This window comes from Coturnix japonica, chromosome 4 (genome assembly GCF_001577835.2).
Source record: "Coturnix japonica isolate 7356 chromosome 4, Coturnix japonica 2.1, whole genome shotgun sequence".
Classification (NCBI taxonomy): domain Eukaryota; kingdom Metazoa; phylum Chordata; class Aves; order Galliformes; family Phasianidae; genus Coturnix; species Coturnix japonica.
In genome coordinates, this window is record NC_029519.1 from 9,465,107 (window position 1) to 9,479,705 (window position 14,599).

Sequence of the window (14,599 nt, forward strand, 5' to 3'; positions counted from 1 at the left end):
CAGTGGTATATACTGAAAAGAAGTGAAAACTGGCTTTGTTTTAATAAAAAGTATTCATAGAATGTCTGTTCCTTACATTACAATCTATTCTTATTATTTGAAACATTAGAAAATTACTTTCTGGTCATTTGAATCAATATTTGAGCTGTGTGTGTGTGTGTTAATTGTTACCAGTTGAGGTGCTTTTTCAAAAAGACGTGCTTTATCAATTATTTTTGTCAAAATGACAGAATCATTGCTTTCTAGTTGAAGAAATCCTTCTGTGTTTTGCAGTGTTTCAATAGGAAGTCATGCCTAGATTTTTTCAAAGTTTAGACAGTTATGCTTTCATTTAACAGTATTATGTGTTTTTATCTAATGACAGTTAACCTTTGTAATGAGCATTATTTTTTTTTAGTAAAGAATATATTAATGAAAATAAATGGAAATTAAGTTTCCATACTGAAAGTGTGCAGCATTCTTATTATGTTGCTACACTCTTATTATGTCTTTAATTAAAATAGCTGATTATTTAGTAATCACTGGGAAAGGATACCTTCTTATCTCTGTATGGTAAATCTTGTGATAGCTATTCAAAAGACAACAAAACTGATACACGTATTAGTGATATATATTTTGAAGAAATTAGAGTCAGAGTTCTTAAAAGCCAGATGAAAAATTTTCAGGGCTTCTTATGTTTTCTAATAAGAATAGAGAAATATCATTATAGTTCATCTCCACAGTTAAAACATATAAACAAAATCTTTTAAAAGTTCTTCATTTTTCTCAAAAAGAACATTCAGAGTTCCATTTAAAAAGCTGTTTTCTGATTTAAATAGATGTGCTCATGTAAAACTACAGGGCTTCCCTTACTCTGACTTCTTATGCATTTTTCAAATGCTTTGAGTAGCTTCTTTAAAAATAAATCCTCTTTCAGTAATACAACTGGCCACTCTTGAACTTCAAGCTAATAGGACTCTTGCCCACAAATGGATAGAATAAAAAATACATATTAATAGCTATTATAAAGTCCAAATTTCAATCTAGTTTCTTTGGGTAGCTCACTATAATCTGAACTCTTTAAATCAAAAGTAGATAGTGTTGTAAAAGGCATTATAGTTTGACAATTATGAACAGAAAGTAGGAACACCTGGATGGTGTTCTTTGGCCTGTGGGAGGCATCAAGTTGGACTAGATGAAGGTAATTGCTCCTTTTAGCTGCCACGTCTATGAATCTAAAGTACCTTCTCCAAAATCCTGAGGGGAGTGAAGAATAGATGATCATCAATGAACAGTGATTTCTATTAATGCAGCCTTCTAGCTACTATTTCTGACAGTAGCTCTCTGTACAGAGATCATCATTCTGCTTTTTTTTCCCCATCAAGCAAGGAAGTGATTAAAAACTTCTAGCAGTGCTTGTATAAGGTGATGTTCAAGTTATTGACTTTACTTAAATGAGAGTTAGGGTAAGTTACACCCCAATATCATTCTCTCTTTTTATTTTACTACACAGTCTGAAAGTCATTTTTGCTAAAGGAAGCAGGTCTATTACTGATGGTGATTTATTCAAAGGAGTTCATTCTAGTTCCCTTGTGGCTATCTTCAGGTGCTTAAGGCACATTTCCCTAACCAATTTCATACTCTGTGAAATCTTTCTCTCTCTCCGTTACCTCTTATCGGGAAAGGATCAAATTCGCTCACCTTGAAACAAACTCTCTCTACCCTTTTGTGCAATCGTGGAGATAGGCACATCATTTAGATAGTCTCACAAGTAATCAGGAAGGTAATTGCTGGATTAGCTGCCACTGCAGTTTTCTCTTCAAATGCAATCTCCATCCAAAAACAAGCTACTCCTTGACCCTTGCAAAACTAATAATATCCAAAATCCACTAAGAAATTCTCTTGATCTTCATGTAGGTGTTTCTCAGATTTCACACTTTCTAGAAAAACAAGTAATATTCAAATATTTTTCTCCCACTCATTCTAAAATCCTTCGAGATATGTGTGAAAAATCCTGAGATTATTCCACTTGATTTATACTCTGTCTCAATAAATTGAGTCACCTTGACAGTTTTCTCACTGGGGACAGCCATTCTACTCTGACAGTGATAATGCAGCCCTTTTATTATAGGTTAGATTATCTGGATTCTTCTTCTTGTCTTCACTTCTATGATCCTTGCAGGCTCTTGATGCTTCACTAGATTAGTCCTTATTTGGTTAACCTGATATTAAGTGCATTTAATTTATTATTCTAAACAAAGTCTCATAAGTCAACTTTGATGATGTTAACAATAATAGTACGAAAGAAAGAGAATAAGCAGTGGGAAAGGTTTATTGTAGTTGGGAAGTAGTACTGATGTTATTCCTTATCCCATAGAAACAGGGACAGTGGCAACTGCCAACAGGCATCTAGTGTCCCTTTTTGGCAGCCCAGGCAGAAAGACAGGCTGTTACAGCTTGATTCTTTGCTTCTGGCAGCTGAAAAATGGTAAAATGCAACAGTAGTGCTGTGGAAAACAGACTGATGAAAAGGTATAATTCCACATAATTTACCTATGGCAGACAGGGAAGTATTTGCAGTACTTACCATACTGCATTTCTTTATTAAATCTTTTAAAACTATTCTTTCTGTAGAGCTTAAATGAAATGGTTATTATTCTGCTTGGGCAGCACAGCGAGGAGACATTTTTATTCCTCAAGTAAGTCAGATGAGTTTGAATAGCTGCTCAGAAAGCAGTTTGGAAACGTTGGTGAGTTGGGTGTGTTTAGTTTTTTGCTTCAGCAAAACAACCTTAAACTGTGTATTTTTCAGCTTTATGCTTGATGATAATGCTAGTAAGCTCTCATTCAAAACAGAAGTATCAGTTTTTTGGTAAAAATACTGGTTTTTTTTTTCAGTCACTTTCATTTCACTTTTTTCTCTTCCGGTGATACTCTGATAGCTTGGGCTTTCTTCAAGGGGAGTAAAATGGATCTATGTCTGGAATCTAAATGCTGGAAATTTAGTCCTTGCCTTGTTTCTTCATCTGGAAAGATAAGAAAAATCTCTTTTACCGGAGATAAGTGAAGCAGTGCAATGGGTGACTGCTCAGTTGACGGGTGAAATTCAGTGGAGGTTCTGTTCTGCCAGTAGTGGAAGAAATGGTTGTGGTATTTTTAAGGAGTGTCTTCCCAGTGATTTGTTACTGCCCTCCATTGAATTCTGAGCAGTCGACTGTAGGAGCTCTGCCTGTTACGGTGTAAAAGTTAAACTTTACCTTTGACTTTAAAGAAAACTGCTTAAATTAATCCTCTTGATTTCACACTGCTGTAGCTGAGTGACAGTCTCAGTTCTTATTTTCCCCTCAGTAGTCTTTTTATGTTAAGATGAACTTCTGAAAACATACAAATTGTAGACTATTTCTCCTATAGAAAGGAAGGTGGAAGGAAATAAGTTATTTGTATTTATTTTTCATGTCTGTGTAAAAAAATTGCAGGCCTAACTTTCTACAGCTTAAGGAGCACTTATATGAATGCTGACGGACCTTGCCAGTCAATCAGATCATGTACTGTACCTCATTTGCAGCTACAGAAATATTCCTATCCTAAGTGAGCTGTAGTGTGGTTTTACTGCAGATAAACAATTCCATTCTTTTCTAAATTAAAACAGAAAACCATTGATGTTAAATGTTCCTGAATATACGTAGGTTGCTCCAAAAGTAATGTTTCCTATTTAACTCCTTGGAAACTACAATATATACAATGTGAACAATAACATTGATAAAGCAGATTTCTCAGCTAAAAAACTCTGTTTTTCAACACAGTCACCACCATCAGCTATGCATTTTCACCAGTGATGAACAAGAGCCTGCATGCTGTGCCCATAAAAATCTGCACCAGCAGAGGTGACGCACTGTCACCACTGCTGAAACACAGCACCCACTGCACTGTACTGTGCTACATCCACTGCTTGGTCTCCATACACCTTCATCAAGAAAATAAAAAGACTACTGGACCCCAGTCACACTCTTTTATACATCTCAGCACCACACTCTACTCTCTGAAAAGAATATTGCTTTGTAGGAAAATCCTGAAACTTGTAACTTTCCTATTTATTTACGTTTTGGAGGAAAAAAAAATAAAAATTGCTAGTTCTTATGCAGACAAAGGTGTTATGCCTGTGAAAGTATTAATTTTTAAGTCTAGCAGTTGCTATCTGAGCCACTTGACCAAACAGTGCCAAAAGAAGTGTTGGGATAAGTTGTTCATATGTTCATATGTACCTGGGCTAGAAATGTGTTTTGGTCTCCGACCAAAGGCTTTTTACTCCTTCTGTTATGATTTCTTCACTTCTTTTTGGAGAAGTAAAATCTAACTTTCCAAGAATACAAGATAACATTTATACAGCTGTTTCAGCTGGACCTACTGTTTGGTTGGTTTTTTTTTCCCCTCATCACTGTGGTTATGATACACAAAGCTAGCATCATGCTCTTTTGGAGATAGTAGTAAAAGCTGTTTTTGTCTTTCTGTTCAGCAGCTATCAGCCATACCTGAAGCAGAGCACGTATAGGAAAGCTGAGTTTAATGACAAGATTTTTACTTTTATACATTGCTGCCACCTTCCAGTAAAACAAATCTGCTAAAGGGGATAGCTTCTGCTCTAGGAGTTCAGTATGCTCTGGCCCTTCACTCAGAGAAATGCTCTCTTTTTCTTGCTGCTGAGTGACACCAACCTTCATCTGACCCACCACAGTCTAGTGGAAGACAAACTCTGTTCCTTCACATTTGTCTGACCTAAAAATAACACTCTCTTTGAACTTTTTCTTCTGGAAAATCAGTGGGATTTATGTTCTCTATTGTCTGAGATGACTCACAGTATTTATCATGCCTAAAGAAAACAATGTGATTTATTTATTTAAAGATATATAATTCATTGATTTGCAAAATTAGAAACAAATTTACCTAAATACATAAGAAAACATTTAGACCTTGTTATGTTTAATATAAATATAGATTGGAGAATTATGTTTTTTACTTGACCACTACTGTATCTCAAATATCCTTGTCTATTATTTTTTTCCTCTTTCCTCCTTTCAGTAAAATGGCAGCCTATCAAGAAGTGTGGATTTGCATACACAGAAGAAAGCTGTAATTCTTTAGCTGCCATGTTGCTGATTTCAAAATGCTGAGGAAGCCTATAGGAGATATTGGAATAGCACGCTCATAATGAAAGAGTCTCTTTTAGAAACAGATGTAGCTAGCTGTAAAAAGGCTCTCTGAGATTCACACCTACTTTTTGGGGGTCTCTTCCTCCCTTAATATTCCCTACAAGAAATTATTAAGCAGTGATATGGAACAAGATTTAAGGGCTGTGTGAGAAGGGCAGAGATAGCAGCAGCTTTCTGTAAACAATAGGTGTGGCAGGGGGCATAACCTCATATGCCTTCTCTCTTTTTCCTGGGATTTTTGTCTAGGGTTTGAATAGTCGACAGATGTAGGCAATGCATTCATGCTTTTATGGTATTCTAACTTCTTGATTGAAACCTTACTGGTTCATGATCACCTTGAATCTGGAGTAACAAAACCAAATTCACATATTGATAGCTAAAACCTACAGCTGGAGTCTGTGCCCAGCCTTCCAGATGGAGCTGAGCAGGTCAAGAGCAAATGATTCCAGCTATGGTTGGTGAATTCACATAACACATTAGAGTATGTAAAACTTTGGGAAAGAATCAAATGCTAATTTCAGGTTTTTTTCCTTAGGATTTGTTCTCACATTTCTCTCTTACGTAAAAAGAATAATGTTCATAGTACTGACGGTCTCTTCTAGTAAATAATTATTGAGTTCATCAAATCACTTGGCTGAATTTTCATGATAATTAAAAAAAAGTGGGGTCATTTATTGCATCCTATAATGTGTTCACCATTGATGCAAACTGTGTGCTAAGAATGGCACCACTGACACTGTGGAAAGAAATGGTTCTGGACAGCATGAAAATGCAGTCAGTGGCTAATTGAATAAAAAGTTTTCTTTAGTAGCAATTAGCTTATTTCTTTCCACACACATTGAACAAGAAGGGAAAAAAAATCCTGAAAGAATTAGGCATGCTTTTACTATAGGAAAATATATTATTCCCTTAGAATGGTGTAAAATAATCTATACATGGGTATATATAGGAACTGGTGAAATAAAAATGGCAAAGAGCAGTTTTATGAGAACTGTTAATACAGCAAAGAAATGCCCGAAGGACTTGATAGAGGCTACAGTGATTCTAATATTTGAGAAACAATAAACATAATAGAAATTTAGAAATCTGTTAGTTTAGCTATAGGAAACACTCGCAAAGTCTGTGAAGTGTGGCCAAACATGGTAAATCCCAAGAAATCTGGAGAGAAGATTCAGTACATGAATTATGTTCCCTTCTCTTTTTCCTCCAGTTTTGAGACTTTCGACTAAATTCTTGAATAAAAATCATCAGAAATCAGACTCTTGATTATTCCATAGTAATTGGAAAATTTGAGCAGAGGAAAGGAAGGGAATTCATATTTGAAAGAAGTAATTAAGGAAAAAAATGTGCTGTAAATGAGGAATCTGTTCTATTGTACTGAGGAAAGCAAGCTGAAGGGCAAACAAAACCAATATCTACTGAATCAGAACAGAGTATATTAAAATCCTTCTGGCATTCAGGTATTCAGATGTTGTGTTTATCCTCAGAAACTCAAAGAATGACATCTAGGTGAAGAAATAGTTCACAACTGTAAATTAAGAAGGGGTAAATGGAAAGAATTTTGCAGGAGAAATCAGTGGGAAAACTGAATTACTTCCTTGAGCAGCAGAGACTGAAATAGAATGCTTAGAAAACAAAGAATTACTGGGGGGATGGGTCGGGGGGTAATAAATAGGGAGAAGACATTGAGGTTCAGTAGAGAAATGTGGGAGCATTTCACCTTGGAGGGATACAATACTATTCACTGTAGGAGAACATTTGAGTATCTGACATAGGAAGACAGCATTTCAGGGTGCGGCATTTGCACAGATTTAGCATCTTTCAGGGTGAGGCAGTAAATGCTGCCTGTGACTACTTCACAGGTTTGGGATTATCCAGTTTGTATATTTAATCTCTTCTATTTCTCAACAGGTAGGAAAATAAACCTTATTCAATACTTTAAAAGAGAATAAAACAAAGGCAAGAGCTAGAAGCTAGAAAGAGAGCAGTGATATTGCATAACCTTTCACTTCGTTTTAAAGGAAGCATAATTTTTTTTATCAAGAATGGAGAAGAACATGGTCTTGATCTAGTTTTTTTGGGAAGCTTTTACTCCAGGGAATGTAATTCAGACTTATCTTTACACTTGGTCAGACAAAAGAGTTTTGAATATCACAATATTTCAGCAACTTTATAATCCTTATTGAATGTTCTTTCTCATAGAATTTTCCTTAAAAAGTTGTTCTTGAGCATTCTTAAAAGAAAAAAGATTTCCCATTCCCTTTTTATTTGCCCCGTGGATTTATATATTTCTACTGCGGGCTTTCATTAACGATTTCAAGAAAACAATTTAAATTTAAATTGATTTAATGAATAATTGCATAAAATTCAGTCACACAGGTAGCACTTTTATTGTCATCATCCCGCTAGTCTAATTCTGCAGGATACAAAATACCCAAATAAAACATTATCATGCTGTGTAGTTTGGGAATGTATATAATAATCTATTCTCTCTAGAGAAAGCTTCATATAAATCAGTGGAGACTGAGTGAACTTATATAGCAGTACCATCCATATAGAGCACATTCATCCAAATACAGAATCTACAGAGGGTTGTAGGATGAAAGAGATGCAAAAAGCATACAGATGGATGCAGATAAAATTTGGAATACGATCAGACAATCTTTTATGTTAGAACATTTTAATAATATCCTGTCCTTTAGCTCAGAAATAGTATCTGATGACAGGGATGGTGTTAATCCTTTGTAATGAAAAGAAAATGGTTTAGCTGTACTTCTTGCTGTGAACATTTGCATTATGTTTGTAACATGTTTGTAGCTCTTCCTAGTTCATTAAGTTCCTGGTAGAAATGCTGAATACTTATAGTTGAAGTTACTTATACTAAAATCTAGTCCTGTATTAATTTTGAAAGCAGAATTGTTTAATTTTCCTGATTTTCTATTGCATCAGCAAATGAGAAAGAACTCACCAACAGATATTGATTTGGAGTCAGAAACCTGAAAGTTCCCCTAGTAGATTTGACTTCATCTGTTTACCCAGCCATGTTGGTTTTCTGTCAAAGTAAAAAGTATCAATAGATATTTAATTCAAATATTAATATTAGTTTTGTTCTGTTCATTTATTAATTTAGACATGCAACAGTGTATTAGGGAGAATTTCCAACCAAAAAAAGAAAATAGTAAAATTAAAAAGCCTTTAATCTTTCTATTAACCAGAAGTGTGAGAAACTTCACTCTGAGATGGTAGCACAGTATTTTTACTTCCTGCCAAAATATAACTACTTCACATAAACCTTCCAGCTATAAGCACATCACAAAGCAGAGTCTGTCATATGTTACTCCTAGAAATGTAATAGTAGCAATGTGCTTAAGTTCCCTTATAATCATTTAATATGTGCGTATGCAGAAATCAAACCAGTTTGAAAGCATAAACAGTTTTTGCAAGTTATCAAGTGTTATTGTTAATCTTTACACTTGTTAAGAAAAATGCATTAACCAACACACTTATTGCAGTCTGTCCTGTCAAAACTCCACTTTAAATTTGACAAAACAGGATTTACATGCCACAGTCAGAAGTAAGAACCCTGGAGAAAGCATTAAAGTATCCAGATCATATGAATTTTGATGTCCTTTAGTTAGTTTGGCTCACAACCTATTTGCCCAACGTCACCAAGTTGCTGTCTGCATAGTTACATGCAAGATGTCAATTCACAAAGAGCTGCATATCTACCCTTGTCTTCTCTGAGCTAGGTCACACAGCGTATGCTATTCAAATTTTCTTAGACTGAAATGGGGAATATGCAGCAGTTATTTGATATCTTCATATATGGTTAGACAATATACAGACCTCAGCATCCTGATCCAAAAGGGCATGCCTATTAATTAATTCTCCAGTTAAAGGCCTCACTTTCATATCCTGTAGTCTCAAAATTCTCATTAAAGTCTATGAAATATGGAAGCAGAGCTCTCAGACAGCAGGCCTTTGTTAGCAACCTGCTATCAAGATATGCATCCAGGCATTTTTTTCAATATAGTTAGGGGAATAATGTGTGATTTCCTTCAGATTCCTAGCGTTTTATTCGTAAAAGTTGTTCTGGAATGTTCTGAGGATTATTCTACAATTCTAGCACTGTCCTCCTCTGTTCCTTGGATCAACTGCTCAGTGATATGCCAGCACCTGTACTGTCCTTGAGTGATGAGAGATACAAATGTTAGTTCTCCTGCTTCCTTCTTTATGCAGATTTCTGTATGTGATATTTGGCTTCATCCAAAACTCTCTGGATGCGTAGTGAGTGGGATTATTTTGTTCTTGATAACAGCAGCTTGGATGGTGATGGCAAGAACTTCCATTACTCTTCATAGTAGTGAATCTTATTATGAGTCCCAGTGAGTACTTAGTGCATCTCATGGTAAGAAGTACCAGAAAACATGAGCATTCTGCTAGATACTGGCAGTCATCCACTTGCAGACTATGTAGGGTTGAAAGCATCAGTACTTTATACTAAATGAAGCATTCTGTGGAGTTCAAGACAAAAACGCAGAAATAATCTGATTTACTTCAATTGCGTTGCTGGATGTTTCGAGTAAATTTTAACTTGTGTGTTGGCTTCTGAGTTAGGCATGCTCTTGTTAGAACAAGATCTGTGCAGAATAGCTATTTTTGTGCATTTAGTCAGGTTATTTGTTGCATGCTTTAAAAATAGCACAGCAGCTTGCAACATGTAGATAGAACCAAGAGAAAGAACAAGTATAAACCTGGAGCAGAGCAGTCAAATCTCTGTTTTGTGAGCACAGTTGCTGCTGCTTACACAGGCAGAAATTTTCCATCTAGACTGGAACTATTCATTCAAATCAACAATGGATTTGGTTGATGAGTTTTTATTTTGTTTGTCTTGTTTGTCTGTTGCTTCTTCATAAAATTCAATACCTTTTCTGCTACTGTTCGAGAGTGAAAACAATTGGAAAAACAGTTACTTTTCAGAAGTGTTTGTCAGGGCAAATATGTACAAATGCCTTATTTTTGCAGTTCTATCTTTATAAATAAAATCTGACTAGTCAACATTTCTTCTAAAATTTCCTAATAATTTGATCATTGGAAACTATGTGTCTTGATTGGCACCAAAATGCAAATATTAAAGGAAGTCAAGACAAAAAAGTTATCATGCACTTGTTTCAGAGTCAAGCTAACACATATTCCAATGGCCAAAATATTACAATGTCTGAATTTGTGTTTTGGGTGGGAAGTACTTGTTGCTTCTTTCACAGTGATAGTATTTATAATGATCTTATAATTTGTCTTATTTTTTTCTGATCTTTGTGCAAGCAATTTATGTACAATATAATTTTAAAGTAAAAAGTGCTCCAGTATCCAGACAGAGCTTTGGTTACATCCAGTGCCACTCTGTATAAATACTGGACTATATTGGTGTTGTTAACTTATATTGCAGCAATCACTTAAAGAGTCAGTCAACAAAATCTTTATTATTCAGTTTTTGGTGATTAATCTTGGTAGATGAACCTTTTAAATAGCGTTACTGTAGCTCCAACTAAACACCAGGCTCTGAGATTTTATTTTGTTTGCTTTCCAAGGACAAGATACAACCAAAAGGTTTATGACTGAACAAACAGAGAATAACATGTACCATACAGTATAATGTCATTTCTTTATTGAAGGTTACTGGTGACATTGTTCAAATGAGAACAAAATGTGAAGGGCTTGTTTGCACTGCTGGAGTTATGTGGTAAAAATACTTCTAGTTGCCATGATAATTATGTTGCAGATACTAAGGAAGGATTTTAGAGAAAGGAATGAGTCTTAAAGCTCTAACTGGAGAGCTCCTGGTTTGTTAGTTGGCTCTTCAGAATAGGATGCAGGATACTGGATCTGGAATTTCCCCAGTCTCTGGAATTTTCTTCCTTCTTGTGCTAATCGAGTGATTGCTGTTAATTCAGTTAACAGTCTTAACATAGCAGTTGACAACTTCAGAGAATCTTCTAAGTAGCTCTTGGATTTACAATACTGGTGACCTGAAGGTCAATTCATCTATGTTTATGTTGGTTTCAAGCCCTAAAGATCATGCATTTGAGATTCAGTATCTTGAGAGCTTTAAAATAAGTTTGTGCACTTTGAGCCATCTTTTGAACTTTTTCAGATGTAGCAAATTGGAGACAGAATCACCAGAAGTAAAATTCATAACCTTTGTGGTTCTATGTGCATGGGGTTGTTTTTATTCACAAAGTAACAAAACCACAGAATTTTAGAGATTGGAAGGGAGCTCCGGAGATCATTGAATCCAGCTCCCTACTAAAGCAGCTTCCCTAGAGTAAGCTGTACTGGGAAGTGTCTGGTTGGGATTTCAGTATCTCCAGAGAAGGAGACTCCACAGCGTCTCTGGGCAGCTTGTTTCAGATTCAATGCTTTCTTCTCATTCTCCAGATTTTTGTGTATACTGTCTGTGTTATCTTTCATCCCTGTATTTGCAGTCCTTATTTGATTTTCTACTGTATGTCTTTGTAGCCTATCTTTTCAAAGTAGAATGAGATGTTCAAAATTACACAGGAAATTGTGTTTTCCCTATACTATTCCTTACCTGATCTCCATACCTGATCTCGTGCACTTGCATTAACTAGATATCTTGAGCATGTTAGTGAATGGATGTTAGAATGTTAAAGGTGTAAAAGACATGATAGAGGTAGAGAGTTTTACAAGGCAAGTCCTGGAAATCATTTTCGTAATAGTGATTGGTATTTAACTATCAAATCAAACTCTAAAGGACACTACTAAGTTTCAGTTAAGTTATGGTTTCTTTGAAAAGAAAAACCAAAAACACACAACCTAATATCAATAAATATACTTTTAGATATGACAGAAATATTCACAGGTTTTCCAACACCAGTATCATTTTTGCTAAGGTAAAATTTCTGCACTGTCAAACCCTATCCAATTCAAGGAAGATATATCCAGATATTCCAGAATCTTGAAGTTTGTGGTCTGGACTGTTGTGGAAACTTTGGTTTGATTTAATAAAGAAGAAATGTAATGAAGACAGGAGATGTTTCTGCAGCAGTCTAAAAGAGCTTCAGGATAAAACTGCTTTTCATGTCTACTGGAGTAGGAAAAGCAGAGCTGAATATCAGCTGCAATAAGAGGTTTTGTTTTAGTAAAAAAACCCACAAAGTTTCTGATTATTAGGGCTGGAATAAGAGACTGGAATTTTCACCTGTGTTCTTTTAATATACAGTACAAACAGTATTTCCTGGAAATAACAGTTTCATTCTGCATCAGGAACAGAGGCCTCAGTCAGAGAACATTTCAAGGTCTCTTTCAGCTTCACTTTTTCAGATGTCACTATTGCTAGAAAATATCGTAGGTCTTTGTTTGCTTAATGGTTTTCCCAAGCAGTACTCTTAATATTTAGAAAGTGATTTCCCTCGTAATAGATAAATAAATAAATCAGTATGATATGGAATTAAATGAGAAATTCATACTTCCTGTTGGCAATATTAAAGTATTCCTTGCCTTGGCTTCAGAAGTGCTGCTTGTGAGCTACTAGTAATTACCACTACATTGCATACAATTCATTTTCTGCCATACATATTGTACTAACATATGTCATGGTTGTTCATGCACTGGAGTCAAAGGAGTCATCTTACTCATTGTGCAAGAATAGAAGCTGACACTGCATATTTCTGAGTTATGTCAGTAGAAGGTGACTGCCTCTGTTTACTAGTCACATTAGAGTGGTTGCGACCTTTAAGCTGGCAGGCAAAAACATCTTGTGCTATTGAACTCAAAAAGGTCCATAGTAGAAGTGTCAGAACATACCAAAATTGAAGAGGAAATATAAGTCAGGTGCCTAGAAGTACAGTAAAGTAAGTCTATATGTGTAAGGAATTCTAACAATAATCTTAGAACCCCAAGATACTAAAGTTTCTCAGATTTGACTGGAGCCTGTGAGAATTGAAAGTACCTAGCACTCTGTTTTTAAAAAGGTCTTATTTATTCCCTGCTGAAGGCGTAACACTAATTTTCACCAACTGACCATTTCATTTAAAGCATACTTCAATACCATTCAGCTTGCCCATTTTCTGCAGCTATACCATAAGAAATTGAGAACTTGCATTGCATGCTGTCTTCCCATTTCAGCAGTGATCTAATTTAGAATCTTTGCCTTTCTTTGTAAGAATTGAATTTATATTTATATTTATATATATCCTACTGCCCCCCATCACAGGCATAAATTGATCTATATAACTCTGTGACATATAGAGTAATTCTATTGAAATCATGTTGTTGTGTTAACAAAGGAATCATTTGATTAAAAGGACATTTATGATTAACTGCAAGCTTATATTTCTCTTCTCTTCATTTTCTGTTTTCTTTCATTTCATATTTTAATAAAGGCAGTAACCACAACCTGTGAATTGAAAGGTCATAATGTAAATTTACTTCTATTTAAAAGCTGAGGTATTGATTTTATTATGTGTGTGAATGCAGATGGCTCTGTTCTTTACCTGCACAAGAATATATTATTGGGTTGTGCTTGTTAGGTAACTATCTGTAGTTAAAAGAAAAAGCTTTTTCCTGGAAAATGTCAGAGTTAGCAAGATGTTCTGCAGTGATTCAGGCTAAATTGGAGTGATTCATTATAGCAAAATGACATAAACCACTTTCTAATTGATTCGAAACAAATGTAAGCTGGATTTTGTTAGTTTATGCGTTATGGGGTTATAAGTGAGGACCCTGTATCTGGTGTCTTAGACAGAAATGATGGATTGCTCTAGGTTTATCATAAGAGATACGGTCTCACTAAGAAGCCTGGTTTATAGGATACAATGGGATGTCATGCTCCCTGTCTGGAAATTAACAAAGAGTATTTTTTTTCAGAGTTAGTTTTCTGCAGACTTTTCTCTAATTTTAGAATGAAAGCACATGTTGTACTTAATGTACAGACTGGGGAAAAGTCCAGAACTTATCAAGTCTGTTTCTATACAACTTACACAGAAAAGCTTATGAAAATGAGACAACATGGGCACACACCATGAACTAACATACCTTTATGAAGCTCTTTTCACTTTGCTACAGAATAGGGAATAACTCCTAGCTGTAATGCTGCTTAGTTCATACCTTCTCTCCTGCAGCAATGTTGGGCACTGTACTGCTTTATCTAACATCTCAGTCAGTTTATTCAGGCTGGGGCATATCACTTGCTATGTAGAAAACATGGTGACAGCAGAGTAACTAAATATTTTACAAACATCTTTTCTAAAAATGTGGGTTCCTCCTCATATCAAAGCAGCTCTAGGAGGAGAGGGGAGGAGCTGGGAATTGCCTAGCAATAGTTCTCATTGCAAGTAAACCCTGAGCTCCTGAAACACAGCACACTTCATTAGCAGCAGATTGTTTTTTTTGAA

The 14,599-nt window shown here is 35.4% G+C and overlaps 1 long non-coding RNA gene across 1 annotated transcript in view; it reads right to left on the bottom strand.

Annotated features, from left to right (window-relative positions):
- The window catches only part of LOC116653361, an 80,070-nt gene that overhangs the window by 17,952 nt on the left and 47,519 nt on the right, over positions 1-14,599 (bottom strand). The window contains exon 4 of the long non-coding RNA XR_004307003.1: positions 8,155-8,238. This is a non-coding gene — a long non-coding RNA (uncharacterized LOC116653361). The remainder of the gene's footprint in view (positions 1-8,154; positions 8,239-14,599) is intronic.